At 40.7% G+C, this 16,385-nt stretch overlaps 1 protein-coding gene across 4 annotated transcripts in view; it reads right to left on the bottom strand.

The window, feature by feature from the left end:
* The window catches only part of gdpd5b (glycerophosphodiester phosphodiesterase domain containing 5b), a 42,658-nt gene extending 30,837 nt beyond the window's left edge, over nucleotides 1-11,821 (bottom strand). For 2 of the 4 annotated variants that reach the window (XR_005079131.1, XM_037122642.1), the window contains exon 1: nucleotides 11,344-11,821. The gene's annotated coding sequence lies outside the window, so the exon portion shown is untranslated. The remainder of the gene's footprint in view (nucleotides 1-11,343) is intronic. The other 2 variants (XR_005079132.1, XM_037122650.1) reach the window with 2 other exon arrangements.
* Between the last annotated feature and the right edge of the window lie 4,564 nt (nucleotides 11,822-16,385).

Genomic DNA, 16,385 nt, shown 5'->3' with positions numbered 1-16,385 from the left:
AAAATATCACACACACTCACTCACACACACAGGCACACTGAGCTGAACATCAAACAGCCCTTTAATTCCAACTATTTGATGTGGGATATTATCATAATTAGGCTCAGCGGCACTGGGGCCACAGGTTTGTCATCCTCAAATGGGAGCTCATCCATTTCTACTTCATAGTTAATAATCTCCAACCCTCCTCCAGGCTGCATAAAGACACTGCAGTTAATCCTTTTATCAGCAAGATGTTTTTCCAGAAACTCATCAGCTAAATGTGACCCAGTGGAGACAATTAAATCTTGAATAAACTGCACTGAACTGGAAAAGCTACGTTAAATACAGCATGAGCAGCCTTAAATTAAAATCTTAGAAAGAAAATATATCCATCCAAGACTCTGCAGCTGCACAGCCATATTTTGCCAACATGGATGCAACATCTCAGGCCACAGTAGGTGCAGAAGTGTGACCACCATGTGGGCTGCACTATTGCAGTTGACTCACTGTGTCACAGACACATAAACCAGGCCACAAAATCAGAAAAAGACCACCTTTCTCGTGCTTATTTTGACATCCAAATATCTTCAGAAAAACATCTACTTTGCTAAGCCTGGAACGACAATTTTAGATCCTGTCACCCATAATTTCTCTTTGTGATGGAAATAGGTTAAATCAGCAAGTGATTAAAGCTTTTCAGCACAGGAGAAACAGCTTTCCACACTTGTGTGTGTCAGACAAGATTTCGGAATATGGGTGAATATGAAGAGATGATGAGGGGTGTATGACCTGAACCCCTAAACGGCTGTTGTCATCTTCTTTTCTGCTGCCTCATTTCCTCCAATCCAAAAGGCAAAGCGAGGGAAAACAGTCTGCAGGGGAGGAAATGCCTCAGCACTTTCTCAGCAGAAAACAGTGTCTTCTTCAATGGCCGAGGAGGGGAGGGACAGGGCAAGCAGCAGAGAACTATGGGTATGAAGGCCACCGGTGAGAACGAGAAGTTCCTTAAGGGAATATTTCAAAAAAATATTTCAGAAGATGCATGCGAGGGAATTGATCGGTGACACTTGGGGAAAAAGCCCATTACAACAAGTAAGGGGAGTCATTACATCGGAACTGCTGAAGCTGGCTCAGCCAGGACAGTCGAGGACACTCACTGTAGAGAGTCTTGGCAACATCTGAAATTAAGTCATGAAAGGTCCATTTAACCTCAAATAATCTGTGCTCTTGATGCTGGTAGCCAATGCTACTCAGCTCTTGTGCTGTTTAAGCAATAACAAACCAGTGTTGCTGCTTTCTGTGAAGCGAACCCCTTCACCTCCTGTGCACTGCAGCACAAGACTACAATCTTTAGATTTTAATAAACTGGCTGTTGGTTCAGTCATATTCAGTCAACTTTAAACTCAAAGTACACAGAAAATTAATGGACTAGCTTTTTTCCAGTATCATACTATAGTGTGCACCTCGGATAATTTCTGTATACAGAGGTGAACACAGGTTATAAAGAAAGTAATGCCAGCTAAGCTTATACCTACTTTCTTTAATTCCTCTTGCCATGTGACAAAGCCAAGTTAGTTTCTTAAAAAAACTAAAATGTGGAGACATGTCCCAACAGGCATGGACAATATGTGCAAGTGTCTGCTCTGTGTGTGCTCCTTCAACTGCTCAGGGGACGCGAGGGCAAACTACTGTCACAAAAAGATACTGTTAAATTAAATGTATTCATAAAGGAGCACTGTGGATCAGAGACAAGGAAATCTAAGTTTTAATTTAGGCAGCAGGACGCACTAAATCCCTACAGGAAAGTCACAGGCTTTGGCTCAAAAAAATCTGCTCAGTCAGAGTCAATTTTCTCTCACACCATAATATATCATTATTAAACTTTACTCAATATTACTTTTGGCCTCCTTAGTGGACCATACTGCATTATTAATCAATCTAAAACACGTTTAAGAGTCCCAGCAAAAAAACTATAAAAAAGTAATATAATGTAAAGATGGAAAAAATAATACACAACTGCATCATAAAGAACTATCTGGAATATTACAACTATGTACACACACATTTCAAAAGCAATCATGTGGCAGGCACTAATATATCCACCATATCAATTTGCTTATTCACCTTCAATGAATTTTGAGGCCCTCAAAGTAGCGGTTTCATTTGGTTTCTTCCATCTGTACAATGAAAATAATAATCAACTATACAAACTGTATCCGCCATCACATGGTGACCGCTATGAATAACATCCCCTTCAATAACCATGGAGTAATTGAGTGGAGGGTATCACCCTAAATCACAAACTCAATTGTTCAATATCTGAGGGATTCAAATTGAAAAGGGGTCGAGTTGAGAAACTTACCTGATGTCCGACTTGTGTCACGATTCAGTGCCATAGAATATACTGTATTTTGGGCTTTTTTGCCCTGAGGATTTAAGTGGGTATGTTTGTGCTTTGTCTAAAAGTGCCACTTTTAATAATCACTAATCACTACAGTCCTGGATAAGAGACATACTGATTTTGAACTGCCCATGGGAAGAGTATTAGTCTGTCCAGTCTTTATTTAAAGCGGTGTTCAATGTCTGTCTCTTTTTAGAGGAGAGGACACCATGGGAAATTACTTTTCTCAGCCTAACTTATTTCTCTGACTGTTGTCTCCCATCTCGACTCTCCCTTGTGCTTTTATCCATCTCACAACATAAAGTACAATAACAAAAATATCAAAACGTGTGAAGAAATGTCCACTTCCAGTTAAGGTTACAAGCTTGAGAAACGGGCATACAACATACTTTTGGTTGTGTCACGGTACAGCATGAATTATGCATTAACAACATGGTGCAATATATTGCATAAACTGAGCCTCTTAATCATTGGCTGCATTGGCTTTATGCCAATCAATGCAGAAAGCCTCTGCATTGCCAAACACATTTAATGTTTCCATCTAATCTCAGATGCAACCATAGATACTAACAGGTCAACATAACTTACCAACATAATTCTAAACAAACACTATAAATCACTCCCATGCGTCAATGTGGTAGAAGGCAAAGAATAAACGGCTACAGCCTATAGCCCAAGGCTCCGGTTCTTCCAGAGTCTGACATCAAGTCCCACCACAAATCACTCTCAGATTGTCCAGTCATCTCTGCCAGTCAGTGACTCCTACAGCACACATGGAGGTAAGGTGATTTGTCACCTTCGTGAAGCCTTTCAGTCATGGGTCAAAAAGATGAGATTGAAACTGAACCCGCAACGTGCTTAAAGCTTTTCATCTAAGCAAAATTTCTTTCTAGTTATGCATCCAGATGCTATGGACTGACAGACAAGTGACTGAACTATGGTAGAATCAATTACAGCCATTGATTCAACTTTGTCAGGGCCACCAAGGGACCAGGCGTCTACAAATAGGGAGAAGTTAACAATCATCAGCCTGCTTTCACAGAATATTTAAATATCAGGGGAGGAAGACTGATTAACTTGCTGCAAGTAAGCAAAAAACTATTTTATAAGCACTGACAAAGCACAATTAAGTGCATGCTGGCTAACAAGCAGTTTACTCTGATGTTAAAAAAGGTAGATGTCAGGAATTTGATGTCTTTTTAAATTTAAACAGCGGACACAAGGAGGGAAAAGAGATTCTACGGGTACGAAAAAAGGTGTCACTACTTCTGAAGAAGCAGGTGGATGTAGTTGCGATACCAATTGCATCTTTTCAACGGAGGACCATGAGGCAGTGTGAGGGGACATGTCAAGAGTCTTTAATGGCGCTGGTCCATTGAAGTCACTTTGATGACCTTAAAAACAGTCCTTGACATATTCATAAGAATGAATGCAGTTTAATGTCTAAGCACACAAGCCCGGAGGCATATTGAGTAACATGAATCGATGTTCAGGTTTCTCCAGTTCCCCTGATGTTATAACATCAAGAAAGAAAATAACTGAGTATTACTCAACACATACTGGCGGCATGGTGACACCAGAACATCCTGACCTGACAAATGAGGATATAGGTGTATAGCAAAACACTTATGTAAGGGCTCTTGGCTGTTAATATCCTGCCTGCTATCGACATTGAACAGGTCATGATATGCATTTAATGATAAAACTGACTCTGAAACGTACAGTACAATCTTCACATTAAGAAAGCTTAGGAAAAAGGCACCATATTAGCATTTACCAGATAACTGATCTATTAAATATATTAAACCCAAGATTTAAGAGACATTCTCCAGGGCTCTGTTATACAAGGCAGTGAGTGATGCAAGTGTAGCTCAAAGTCAGCCAAGACATAAGAACTGTTGTGGGGGGAAATAGCTCTTGAACTAACCAATATAAAACGACTGCTATAATTCAGTGGACACAATATAAGCAAACAGCAATAGACAACAAAATTAATTAAACTGAAGGGAGGGGTATGGTAGAAGAACATCCAGACACTCTGACACTTTGTTCATCACACTGACAGCCCATCAATGTGAAAAAAAAATATGGGTCACAGATAATCCCGAGGATAAATTAATCTAATCACAGCCCATCAGTATCTTCACATTAGGAAATTGACAACGGGAGATGAAGAGTCATTACTGTCACTCATTTCCATTATTAGAGCAAAACACAATGAAATGAATGACTCAGAGAGGCGAATGAAATCCACCCACTCATTTCAGTGCGGGCTATATGACAGAGGTGTAAGTGGGTCAAGTGATGTGTGAAGATATTGCCCTCATCATTCATCTGGAGATGAAAATAATCTGGGCACAGTCTATAAAGGTGGGCTTCACCATATAGCGTGAAAGCTTCTTCATGGACTGAAGATTTGGAGTCAGAGCAAAAGGTGATTTGATAGCTTGACAGTGCAGGGACAGTGCTTGACAAATCAACGTGGATAAAGTAAACAATAAAGCCACATTAGGATCTTCATGGAGCCTTCTGGGTTGAGGAGTTCATCATTATTGATTTATGTGTTTTATGTGCTGCAAATGCAGTCCTTCTCCCTTGAAGCATGAACCAATGTACCTTGAAAATAGGAATCTTCAATTTGAGCAACATCTATTCTGCTAGGTGTCAAAGCCAAAGGCAGGAGTATTACCAATGCCTTAGATACGTGGACCACCCACACACATGTTTTGGCGCAGAAGCAGAAAGAAAACCATGCGAACTTCACAAAGAACAGCTTTGAGGGGTTTGAGCCAAACACCTTCCTGCTGTGAGATGACAGTGCTAACCTCTGATTCCACCATGCCACTGTTTAGGCAGCTGATGCTGTGTGTGGGCGGGAATAATTATCGCCTTTAAAGACTGGATGACACCGACTCTTGTCTGTTTAATGTATACTTGCACCCCGCTTTCTTATGAACTTCAGTACAGCCTGTGATTTCAGATGACTGGAGGGGTAGTGAAGGGAAGCACTCAAGACAGGAGGCTGATCCCAGAGTCAGGCTGTGACTCTTGTTGAGATATTTTGCTGGAATAGTAGAACATTTTGGCCTGTTAGTGGTGCAAGAAAAAAAGTCACGTCAAGTTGGGGGTTTCTGACATTGTTTCTGTTTCTACAAAAAAAAAAAAATCCTTTGTAGGTATGTTAGGGAGAGAGACAGCCAGGACAAAAGGGCAGGTGGATTAATGGTTTTGCAGAAAAAAAAGAAAAGAAAAAAAAAGATGAGCACTTTCCCTCTTTTGTCAAACCAGAGTGAGTGTACTGCTGTTGTAACCAGCAGCAGGTGTACAACATCTGGATCCAATCTTCAAGCCTTGTATGAAAAGGTTTCTTTTTTAAAACAGCTTTTATAGTCACTTCCATCTGGATTTGATGTTCCTTCACACCAATTACTAAAGCTTTGATAAGGAACGTGAACTAGGCGTTAAACGCTCATGCTCAGCTCCTCTGGAACATCAGCAGCTTCCACTAAATGGTCTCTAATTGTTAATTCTCCAAACTGTTCATAACATGGTACATGGATTTTGTAATAAAGAAAGAAAATGCAAGCAGATATGTTGGATGCTTTTCATTTGATGGTTCTTGATTAAGTTAATGGTCCATTTAAAATACCTACAAAACACATTTTATATCAAAGTGTTGAGGCCATAACAAACACACAGTCCTTCACAACCAACTGAGAGCTCATGAGCCTGCTTAAATTGCTTTTCAAGCAAGGCAACGGTTACTTTGTTTTTTTTTGTTTGTTATTTTTTTTTTTTACAGTGCCCCCGTGTGATTGAACTTACAGTATTTTATCACTGACTTTATATCTGTCACTGCTTTCACAGCTGCTTTTGCCATAAAATGCCAGTCAACAAAAAAAGGGTGTGTGGGCTGTAACCACTCAACCGATCACGGAAGCAATCTACTGCTGGGAATTTATTTTCTACAGCAGAGATGTGTAATCATGTTTCATAGAAGCAGAGAGCAATCAGGTTTTCAGAGGATTTACAAGATTGGTTCCTTTGGCTTTAACTTTGAAGTCATCAATGAAATCAGTGACTGTACTCTGGATTGGATGAAAACTTGGCATTTCATGGCACAATTTTAGTGCTGCCTGTCAGAAAATGATGAACCTACCTACCGACACTCGACTGTACACCTCCATTTTCCTGTAATACTACCTGGGGCAGTGCTTCCTAAATTAATTTGGCATGACCCAATATTCCCGGCTGTGAGGCTTTTAAGAAACATACAGCAATGGCAAAAGGGGTTGTGTCTGGACCCCTCCTGGCCAGTCTGCCGTTAAGGGTTGAGACAAAGTACCCTGGGTTCCTAATCATAGGTGACACTGTCATGCTGATACTGTGGCCAGGAAAGCAAACAGCTGACAAAGACATTCATGGCATGCAGAGACATGGTGGGAACCATTGTTGTGGGCAAATGGACAACTCCATTGGCTCAGTTCACCCTCTGGCCACCTCAGTCCGACTGTTTTGCAATTGCTGAGAGGCAAAAGAAAGTGGGTGGACTAGTATGTTTTATCAAGGTGCCATCTGTATGTCTGTGTGAGGGCTCTTCACCACCATCTGTGTGTTGACATCACACCCAGCCCTGTCCTCTACTGTGACTGCTGTCTGAGCCCGGGAGGCAGAACCAGACATGCAGGTGCCACCATGGTATCTTTGGTTTTCTGAGCTTTCGCAAACATTGTCTTGAATACAACTTGTTTAATTCCATTGCAGGACTGATTACACAAAACCACTTTCATTTCCTAGTTGCAAGGACAATTTAAATACAAACAATATGCGTCTGAAATAAACTAAAATGATAAAATAAAAAGATACTTTCCTTACCATGGTTACAGGATTAGATAATAACCGTAAGCAGTTCTTCCATAAAACATGTAATGCAGAGACACCCAATGCACTGAACATATGAAAAACTTATTTTACTAAATTGGCATTTTCTGAGCTACAGAGGGCAGTGGTCAAACTCTGTGGCGGTGGATCTCAAATGCTGGGAAAATTACCAAGAATGAAAGAAAAACAAACAGACTTGTTATGCAGTCAAGGAGGTATTATTGCCTTTTTTCAAAGAGAGGCCTCTATTTTGCACCGCCCAGTTTGTCGGGCTTTGAAGACGGCTCAAGTTGCAAACTGGCAAAAACAGCAAACCAAAACCTCCAGTGTTGACGGAGAAATTAACAGCAATTAGCCCCCGATCGTTTATTGTTGGCTCGAATTTGACAACAATTTTCCAGAAACCACAGTTCATCAGGTGGTCATCTCACACAAATCTCATTCTGCTAAACACTGAAATTTACCAGGATCTGCTATTCTTTATAACTGTGTTTGACACGGAAGCGATAATAACCTAATGGTATTCTGACAGTTTTGACTTTTTGCTGTCAGCAACTGGCACAAACTGGGTGTCTGTAATTGTGAGAGGACCTCAGTTATGTTTATTAACATAATTGTTGTTGATTAATAGTATTAATTACAATTATTGATATAGTGTACAAGCTCATTTTAGGGACTGTTTCACTCATCAGCTTAACATTTGCACGCCAAACATGACTACAAATACGAATTAACTTTGCCCCAAAGCCCTCTGTTGTTTGACTGAAACCCATGGACTGAAAGATGCTGACTAAGCGTGTAATTGCACATGCAGATAAAGATTTGGCTTGTCACTTGGTCTTCCAGATAAACAAATGATTTTCCCCATGTTAGCCAACCATTCAACTTCAGCCTATTGTTGTTTATACTCCATCTGAACTGAGTAAGCTTGTTCTCTCGGTGAAGCAAGGCTCCATTATGTGATTGCATGTTATTGACTTTGTGCTTCAACATCAGTTTTGAACAAAACAAACATTTGTTACTCATCCACATTTGCTTCAACAATGCCTCACAGAATTAGACCAGCTCATACTGTAAAGTCTTGAGCACTGCCACTCCTCAACATCAATTTGAACCCAATCTTTGCCAGCGTGTGCTTCATCCAAGCTCTTTTAACTCTGGTTAAAGGTGGTGAGAAATGTAATAGCAGAGAGGAAAATTGAATGCAGTGGAAGTTGTGGTGTGTAATGTAAAATACTATGAAATTCATGGTTCTCTTCTTAGGCAAGACTGATATGTACACAGATTGTACAAAAGCTTTTACTATTCCTCATTTCCTTAAACCTTTAAATCCAATTTAGCTACCCATTACTTTTGCATGAAAGGTTTACTAATGCTCCAGTGAGTAGAGCCACATGCAAATCAGATTTTTCCTTTATGTGGGTGCAACGAACTAATAGCAATCACTTTCAGAAGCGTGCTAGCTCTCGGTGGAGGTTCATTATGCTTACTGGGGACAGGCACGGAAGATGTGTGCATGTGTGAGTTTGTGTGTGAGCGAAACAGAGAGACAGAAAGGGCTGGACCTGACCTCACTGCTTTAGGGTAGCCAATAATAACAGGTCATTTTTTACACGCAAGACTGGTTTGACAGATTTGACCGATATTACAGATGTGTTTCTTTAGGTTCGAAGATATTTCATCTATAGAGTGTTGGGCATGTTTCTCTTCTGAGGATACAGTACACCAGACAAAAACATGGGCAGTTACATAAGCAGGGCAAAGCCAAATGGCTGAAATACGGAATCAATACTCGTCTCACATGGACAATAGGGCCAGCTACTGTCTCCGCAGTGCAACTCTACATGTCTAATCAGCAGGACATCTACTTTGTGAACAGCAGCAATATGCATGGAAGATTGAATCTGGATAAAGAAAAAGGTTAAAAAGCTCCTCAATATATCTGCAACACTATGTGTACAAGAGTTGGTATCCAGTAAGTGGATTACTGCTGTGAATACAGCACACTGCATTCCTCCATGTTCTGACCTATTATATGTCCCTCTATTCTCCATTTATTCCCCTAAAATAACATTTCAAGTCGCGGGTAATCTTTAAAACAAGCCAAAGCCTTTTCAGCATGGCTGCTGACATTTTTTGACAAGCATATCCCACTCTAATCCAAGCAAACTTGAAGAACTGTACAAATGTATATGTTATGCCACGTATCCTAACCTCAAAATGTCAACGCTTTGTACCCTTTTTTCGCACAGCTGCAACCGGAGCGATCCGAACATCAACAGTGATGTTTATTTTCTCACATTTCTCAATGTCATGACCTGAAAACATTTTTATAGTGCTGGCTACCCTCAGGACAGGAGCCTCACTCACTATGCAGGAGCATATACAGCACTGTGGTACAAGCCAAAAAGAGGTTAAAAAACACTGTATTCAGCACACTCCAATCCGTGGCCCCTCAATCCATTTATAGACGCTGTAAAAAAAGCGATAAAAACAAACAGCTTTGCACAGTCACTTTTTAAAGTCTTGACTCGTCCTGAGTCATCTGTCTACTGAAACTCGGACTAAGCAGGTGGTAATCCTTTAAAAAGTAATTATTTACATGCCTAGAAGATGTTACTAAATACAAATAAGTGTTAGTTGTTTTTGGTGGAAGTGTTGCAGTGACAGATGGGGACGTGTGAACAAAGTCAAATAGGATCTAAAGGTTAGAGACGATGTACCAAATGGATCCTCTCCAGTGGCCCGGGTTTAAAGATGAGTAAAGCCTGCATATTGACTAGATTAAACTCCCTCTGATGAAGTGCTGCATTACGTGAAATGCAATAAGCGATCCCACGAATCGCACAAGACACTGACATCTTTCTTGGAATACTGACATCCCAACGACAATCATGGTCTTCAAAAGAGAAAATAATGGCATCATGAATCATGAATGTCGGTAGCAAGAGAGCTGTGCATGAGTAAAATTAATACAAGGGTTGGGCAATAAATCAATATCATATCGTTATCATTATTTCATGAGAGTGTATACCATCTATACCATCATTTATCTATCTATCTATCTAAAAAAAAACAAAAAAACAAAAAACTTGAATTTCCTCCGGGATCAATAAAGTATCTATCTATCTATGTAGTCACATCGTAATATTGCACAAGTGTATTTTGCTGGTTATTGAGGTTGTGTTACAGTAAAATGATGTAATCTTCTATACTCACCAGACTATTCTTCTTGCTCAAATATTACCCACTTAATCAATACAGCCACGTTACTGAAGATTGTTTTTGTTTATGAAAATTTTCCAATAGGTTGAAAAATCGATATTGGGGTTTGGTCACAAAATGTCTTGTTTTCAGACTGTGTCGCCTGGTCATGGCTTCTATGGAGTTATTTTGAGGAGATCTGATGATACCGCGATGTGCATCATGCATCGTGACATAGCCTAAAAATATTGCGATGTTACTTTAAGGCCATATCGTCCCAATTGATGCTGCACATGCAGAGTGAGGAATCCACAGATTGCCTCAGCTTTATATGAATGCTTCCCCCCCCCCCAGTTGGTGAATGGGAAGCTCAGGTGTGTGAATCAATCCAGTTACACCAAAAAAGGAAAACCCTAGCTCTCATGGGAATCAACATCATGGGCGTGTCCCATTCCTCGGCTGCACATGAGACCACCAGTGAGCAGTGTGGCAAGTACGAGCTTAAACCCTGTGATGGGTAAAACACATACTTATAGCTAAAAATACACTGATGATGCCCATCACTGAGGGAGCCTTTCACTCTGAAACGTAAACGTCTATTAAAAGGACAGAAACGTGTCAACTTGTGAAGGATACTAGCTTGTTTTGACTGTAGGCACGTCACAGCTAGTTAGCTCGTGTGAAAGGTAAAAACTCCCATCAATTAACGTTAGAGCTGCAGACACTTTTTTTTAAATATGTGAAAATGAGGTGTGTGACTGTAAACATGTGTCTAAAAAGTAAATGTCTAAAGATGTTGCTAACTTCATTTACAAAAAAAAAAGAAGTCACCCTCAGGTAAACAGCTCAAACAAACCACATCGTTACACACTCACCTGTCTGAGGGCTGCTGCCACTTTTCTTTGATTTCACAGTTAGCTTCGCGCCGCTCGGTGAAGTTGAGGCTCTTTCTCCTCGGTAAAAGAAAAAAAAAATGTCCCCCCTGTCCGAGAGTCAAACGGGGACAACCCGTGTCAGAGGTAACGTGTGAGAGGTGGGTGGCCGGTAAATGCTGACAGAGCCGAAGTTTCACAGCGAAAACAAAGGAGAAAGGAGCCGGGTGAGGTGAGTGCGGGACGGCTGTTGGTGGTGGCTTCGGTTGAGCTTAAAAAAAAAATCGTCCCGTTTATATTTTCAGTTACTCCGTCCTCTGTGGTTTTTGGATCGCTCTGTAGGTAAAACCTCCTCTACCCCTTTGTGAACAGCAGTATTCACCGACACCCCTGATTCAGTGGACTGAGTGGTGGGAGGAGTGTGTGTCGGTCTTTTTATCTCCAGCCCTCCTGTACAGTGAGAGAGCGTCACCAGGCTGACTTTACTCCCGGTCTGCGCGTTCACGTCGCGTCGAAAATTCACCGACGACCGGCGGTTTGGGTCGCCGTTGGTACACCTTAGAGGCGCTCACGTTGTTTTAATTAACTTGAACGTTCAGACAAATTGAAGCGTGTTCATGAAGTTTCAATACGCTTTTCACAATTTCTACTAACACCCCAAAGTGAGAGAAATCGAAGCTAACTGGTGCTGAACTACCATGTTCCCCAATCAGCCGTCCGTAGCCAGAAAATCCGTTGGGATTTGAACGCAACAACGTGCAAATGTCATTTAAGCCAAATTTTTAGCATTTTTTTTTAAATCAATCTGTTTACTGATTCAACAACACATCTAACACACTGTACATATTAATAATATGATAATGAACAAAATGCCTTTCATTATCAGATGTGACGATTAAAGGTCGTGACCGAACACATTTTCATCTTTGTATTCTCTATGCAAATGATGGAGGGGGATCTTTTCAATCAGATCAGTCATTTGCATAACATGTTTTGATATCTGATGATGATGATGATGATGTTTTGTGATTGTCCTCCACATTAACAGGCAGTGAGCTCTGCTTTCCAGTACCATCAGAGACCATTGCATCCGATAAAGTTAGTTACTGTTCAAATGAGTCTCATTAATCGACCAGGCAATTCAACAAAGTAAACAATCTATCTGTCAAAGGGGTCACCGGCCCCTCCACACTCAGTGTTTTCCACGTTCAGACTCTGTCGCTTTCAGTCATTGACACACACCAGATGACTCATTAAACAAAACTGATTTATTGATTTTTTTGGTGTGTGTCACGAGAACACTATCTGCCGCTATAATAAATGGCAGCATACAATGTCAGGCAGGGCCTTGCCATCGACCATTGACACACTGTGATCAAGTATTCATTCTAAATTTGTTCCATTAGCTGTATAGAAGTGCTGCTGATAGTGGCACAGTGATGGTGGGTGATGTCAAATGTTGACCTCTTGTAATGATTAAAACATTTTCTTTGTTACTTGGATCAATACTCATAACAGAAACCCCATTTTAACCACAAATTAGTATTCTGGAAACGTCAAATGCGCAGTGTCCCTACTGCATGGATACAATGTATTCACTCGTAAAGAAAAAGGTAAATGCTTGGGGGTTTTTTTGTTTTGTTTTTTTAGAAAAAGTAGTTTGTTGGATTACACAGACTGATTTGCCCGGGGACCATAACATCAGAATATTTATTTCTATGAGGTAAGAAACCAACTAAAGTGGCCAATGGTCCACCATCTTTCACTGATCTGCACACATTAAGGTGCCTTTCATTTATGTAGTATGTGGTGATATGTTCAGTTAACTTTACATTTCATACACATGCACTTTCTCTGGAACAAAGCCACACAAATTGAATTGTGTATTGTATCTGAGAGGACAGTGAAACTCACACAGATGATCGTCCAGGACAATGACAGGTGGTCAGCAGGTCCCTGGGGTGTGAAATGACTAACCAGCAGATACAAATATTGCGTGTGAGGCGCTCAAGCATTTTCAGAGCAGATGCATTTCATTGGTTTCGCCAGAACATTGTACATTCCTATGTTAAGTGGAGGAGGATTTGTGGTTAAAAAAGAGTAACAGTTCAGATGTATCACCAAGGAAACAGTCAGTGTGGTGATGCTGCCAGATACTTCAGCATCATTCTGATGGAAATTAAGAGTTTGTGTGTGTCTGGCCTTCTTAAGGCATGTTGCATAAAACTGCAGTCGGACCAAAAAGGGTAAACTAATTGGCAATTTGATGTTGAGATTACACCCTCCTTTTAACGTCCATGCAGCCACCATACAGACACACACACCTTGACATTGTCGCCCTATGAGCATCAACAGGTGGGGAAGCACGGGGAGATGCTTCCCCTCAGGACCATTTCCCGTGGCATATCACTGTTTGATGTGGCTGACCCCAGCCTCCCTGCTCCTCTCTCCACAGGTTGGTATTAGCCAGTAGCTCCTGCTGCTGCACTTTGTTGTGAACTCCACCCATTTGGAAATGCCAACCAAGCAGGGAGGATGGGATGGCTGGTAGGGGTCTCCTGTGCATGTGGTGTTACGTAAACGCAAGAGGAATCGATGGAAGAGTTTGTGACTGCCGTTGTGTGTGAGGATGCTGGTGCAGAGACATGGGGGAATGAGGATGGAATAATGATAATACCAATGAAGACAATACTGCAGACTGTATCATCTAAATGCAACTTCAACAGCTTGTTATCACTTTGAGGGATTGCTGGAATTTCACAGCAGGGTGTGGTTTGTTCAGATGCGTCACTGCAGCAAGTCTGACGGGGGACTGAAACACCAGTGATTTAACATAACGCTTTAAAGATCGCTGCAGGGAGTCGACGTGAATGTTTGCCTGTGTATTTTGCTTTGGTTTTTCCTTTCTATAAGGAGCTGTATGCAAGAATATAAGATTAAAACATTTCAAAATCAAATCAAATAATCAACAGAGTTTGAAGAAATAAGCATGGATATCTTGTCGTTTTGTCTCAGGGATGTCGACTGAAGTTAAAAGTAACTAGCTAGCCTCTACACATCCCGTCTTTGAATGCCAATGTGGACCCCGAAAGAGCCAATAATGAGTTACTGTAGCATCTAGTCTGCTCTCAGACCAACATGCAATAATGAAGAAGTAGCGCCTCAAGGGCTAGGACACCACATTCCTCAGCAAAGAAAGAAATGGTAGGCATAAACAGAAAAATGTGTCAGTGTGTCAGTCAAACAGAAAGTGGAAGTCACTATATCTGACTGTCAACAAAGCAACTTGATTCGACTCCTCAACATGCCGCCACTTTTTATTATTTCATGCTGTAGTCGAACAACAATACCGTCTGCAAACCTTTGAGGATGGTGTCTTGAAAAACCTTCCCTAGCACAGAGGGTGTACTTAATTTGGTTGCTGTGCACTCCATCTAGTGGCTGTCAGTCCACAATGCAATTAAGTGGCAGATAGAATAGTTACGTTGTCTTGCCAAATATTGAAACATTATTTCCACTGGTTCTTCTAAATGTGTTGGCATTAAGTGTTTATATCCAACATGTAAGGCCTCTACACAAACTTTAAGGTTTGGATGTCTTTGCTGTCTCAGCAAGATTCTTCTTTTAGCATTTTTTTTCTTCTCGTGCACAAAGTGGGAGATTAAAAAATGCCAATTAAAAGAGGTTAAATTTAACTACATCTCGAGAGTGAAAGAAAAAAATCCAAACTTTAATACAACCTCAATTAAGACTTTAATTAGTGTGAAGAGAACTTTAGTGGCCTTGGAGGACCTTTGCAACCTGAAATCTTTGCCACCAGGGGGCATTTTCATTCATTATCCAAACCATTAGAAGGACTCACCACAGTGCCTTGTCATCACCAACTTAGATCCAAATTAGACAGTTATGCTGCACAAAATGACTGTGTAATTATCCACATATCATTTGCTCTGTTGAATTAAAAGTTTGGTGGCCAGTATGGTCAGCCTTATAACTTTGATTGAACATGATTCTTTTGCACCCTATTCATTTTGATGTTTTCGTAGACAGATGGGTGCAAACGTGTCTTAATCTGATATTAAAGACGAAGCGTTGAGTGACAGGATTCAGACTGTGGTATGATGATAAAGCTTTATTTGTTAAATGCACAGTATTATAGGGGACGTAATAGAACTGGTTCAAGGGTGGCAGAAGAGTTTATTAGAAGATTATAAGTAAACCCTACTTGTAAAGCATCAGTAGTTTAGTTAGTACACAGTTCAAATGTTCAAAGTTGACTGTGCAGTCTGTTTCAAAGAAGAGCAAGTGGTCCTAATTCTCCAGTGTGTGTAAAATTCATTTAATTATCATCTTGTAACAGCTAATTTAAGCCTGGGTCAGACTGAAATTGCACTATATGCAATCAAACCCCTCGCTGCACTCACAGACTCAAAAGTACAGAAGGTCACATCATGCAGCAAAGATGAAACACCTCTCTGGTCTTACGTCACACTTCTCTTGGCAGCTGCAGTGCTCTGCTTCCCTCAGTAGACTCTTTGTGTCCAGCAGCTCCTCAGTCTGCAGTCGTAGTAGTTTGTGACGGAGTGACATGATTACAACCAACCCTGATAAACATACATGATATGTAACATGGATTTAAGACTGTTAACATTATTTGAGAACATTTTAATTAATGGCAACTGTGAATGATAAAGAAAACATTTGCAGAGAATACTCCAGACTCTGCCCCATACACCTTGGGTGAGTTTAGACGATAGCACAGGAATCTGCAAACAATATTGTTGTCCATATGGAAAGTACATTAATGAGGAAGGGTCAACACACATGTGTGGAAGTAGGTGTTTAGAAACCCTCCTAAGAGCTCAACAGGCTGCCAAGTCCTGTTTGTCTTTTCGTTTGAAGAGCTAACACAGATGGTCACACAGGAGAATTCTTGAACCCCTATGTTTGATCTCAACCCCCACGTGCATCTGTCCTCCTCTACAGTAGCAACTTTAAAACGAGCAGCTGTTTGAATTTAATTTGGTTGCATTCCATTTCTTATA

Source organism: Acanthopagrus latus, chromosome 2, assembly GCF_904848185.1.
Source record: "Acanthopagrus latus isolate v.2019 chromosome 2, fAcaLat1.1, whole genome shotgun sequence".
In the NCBI taxonomy this organism is placed as follows: Eukaryota; Metazoa; Chordata; class Actinopteri; order Spariformes; family Sparidae; genus Acanthopagrus; species Acanthopagrus latus.
This window is presented reverse-complemented; position numbering and strand designations above follow the sequence as displayed.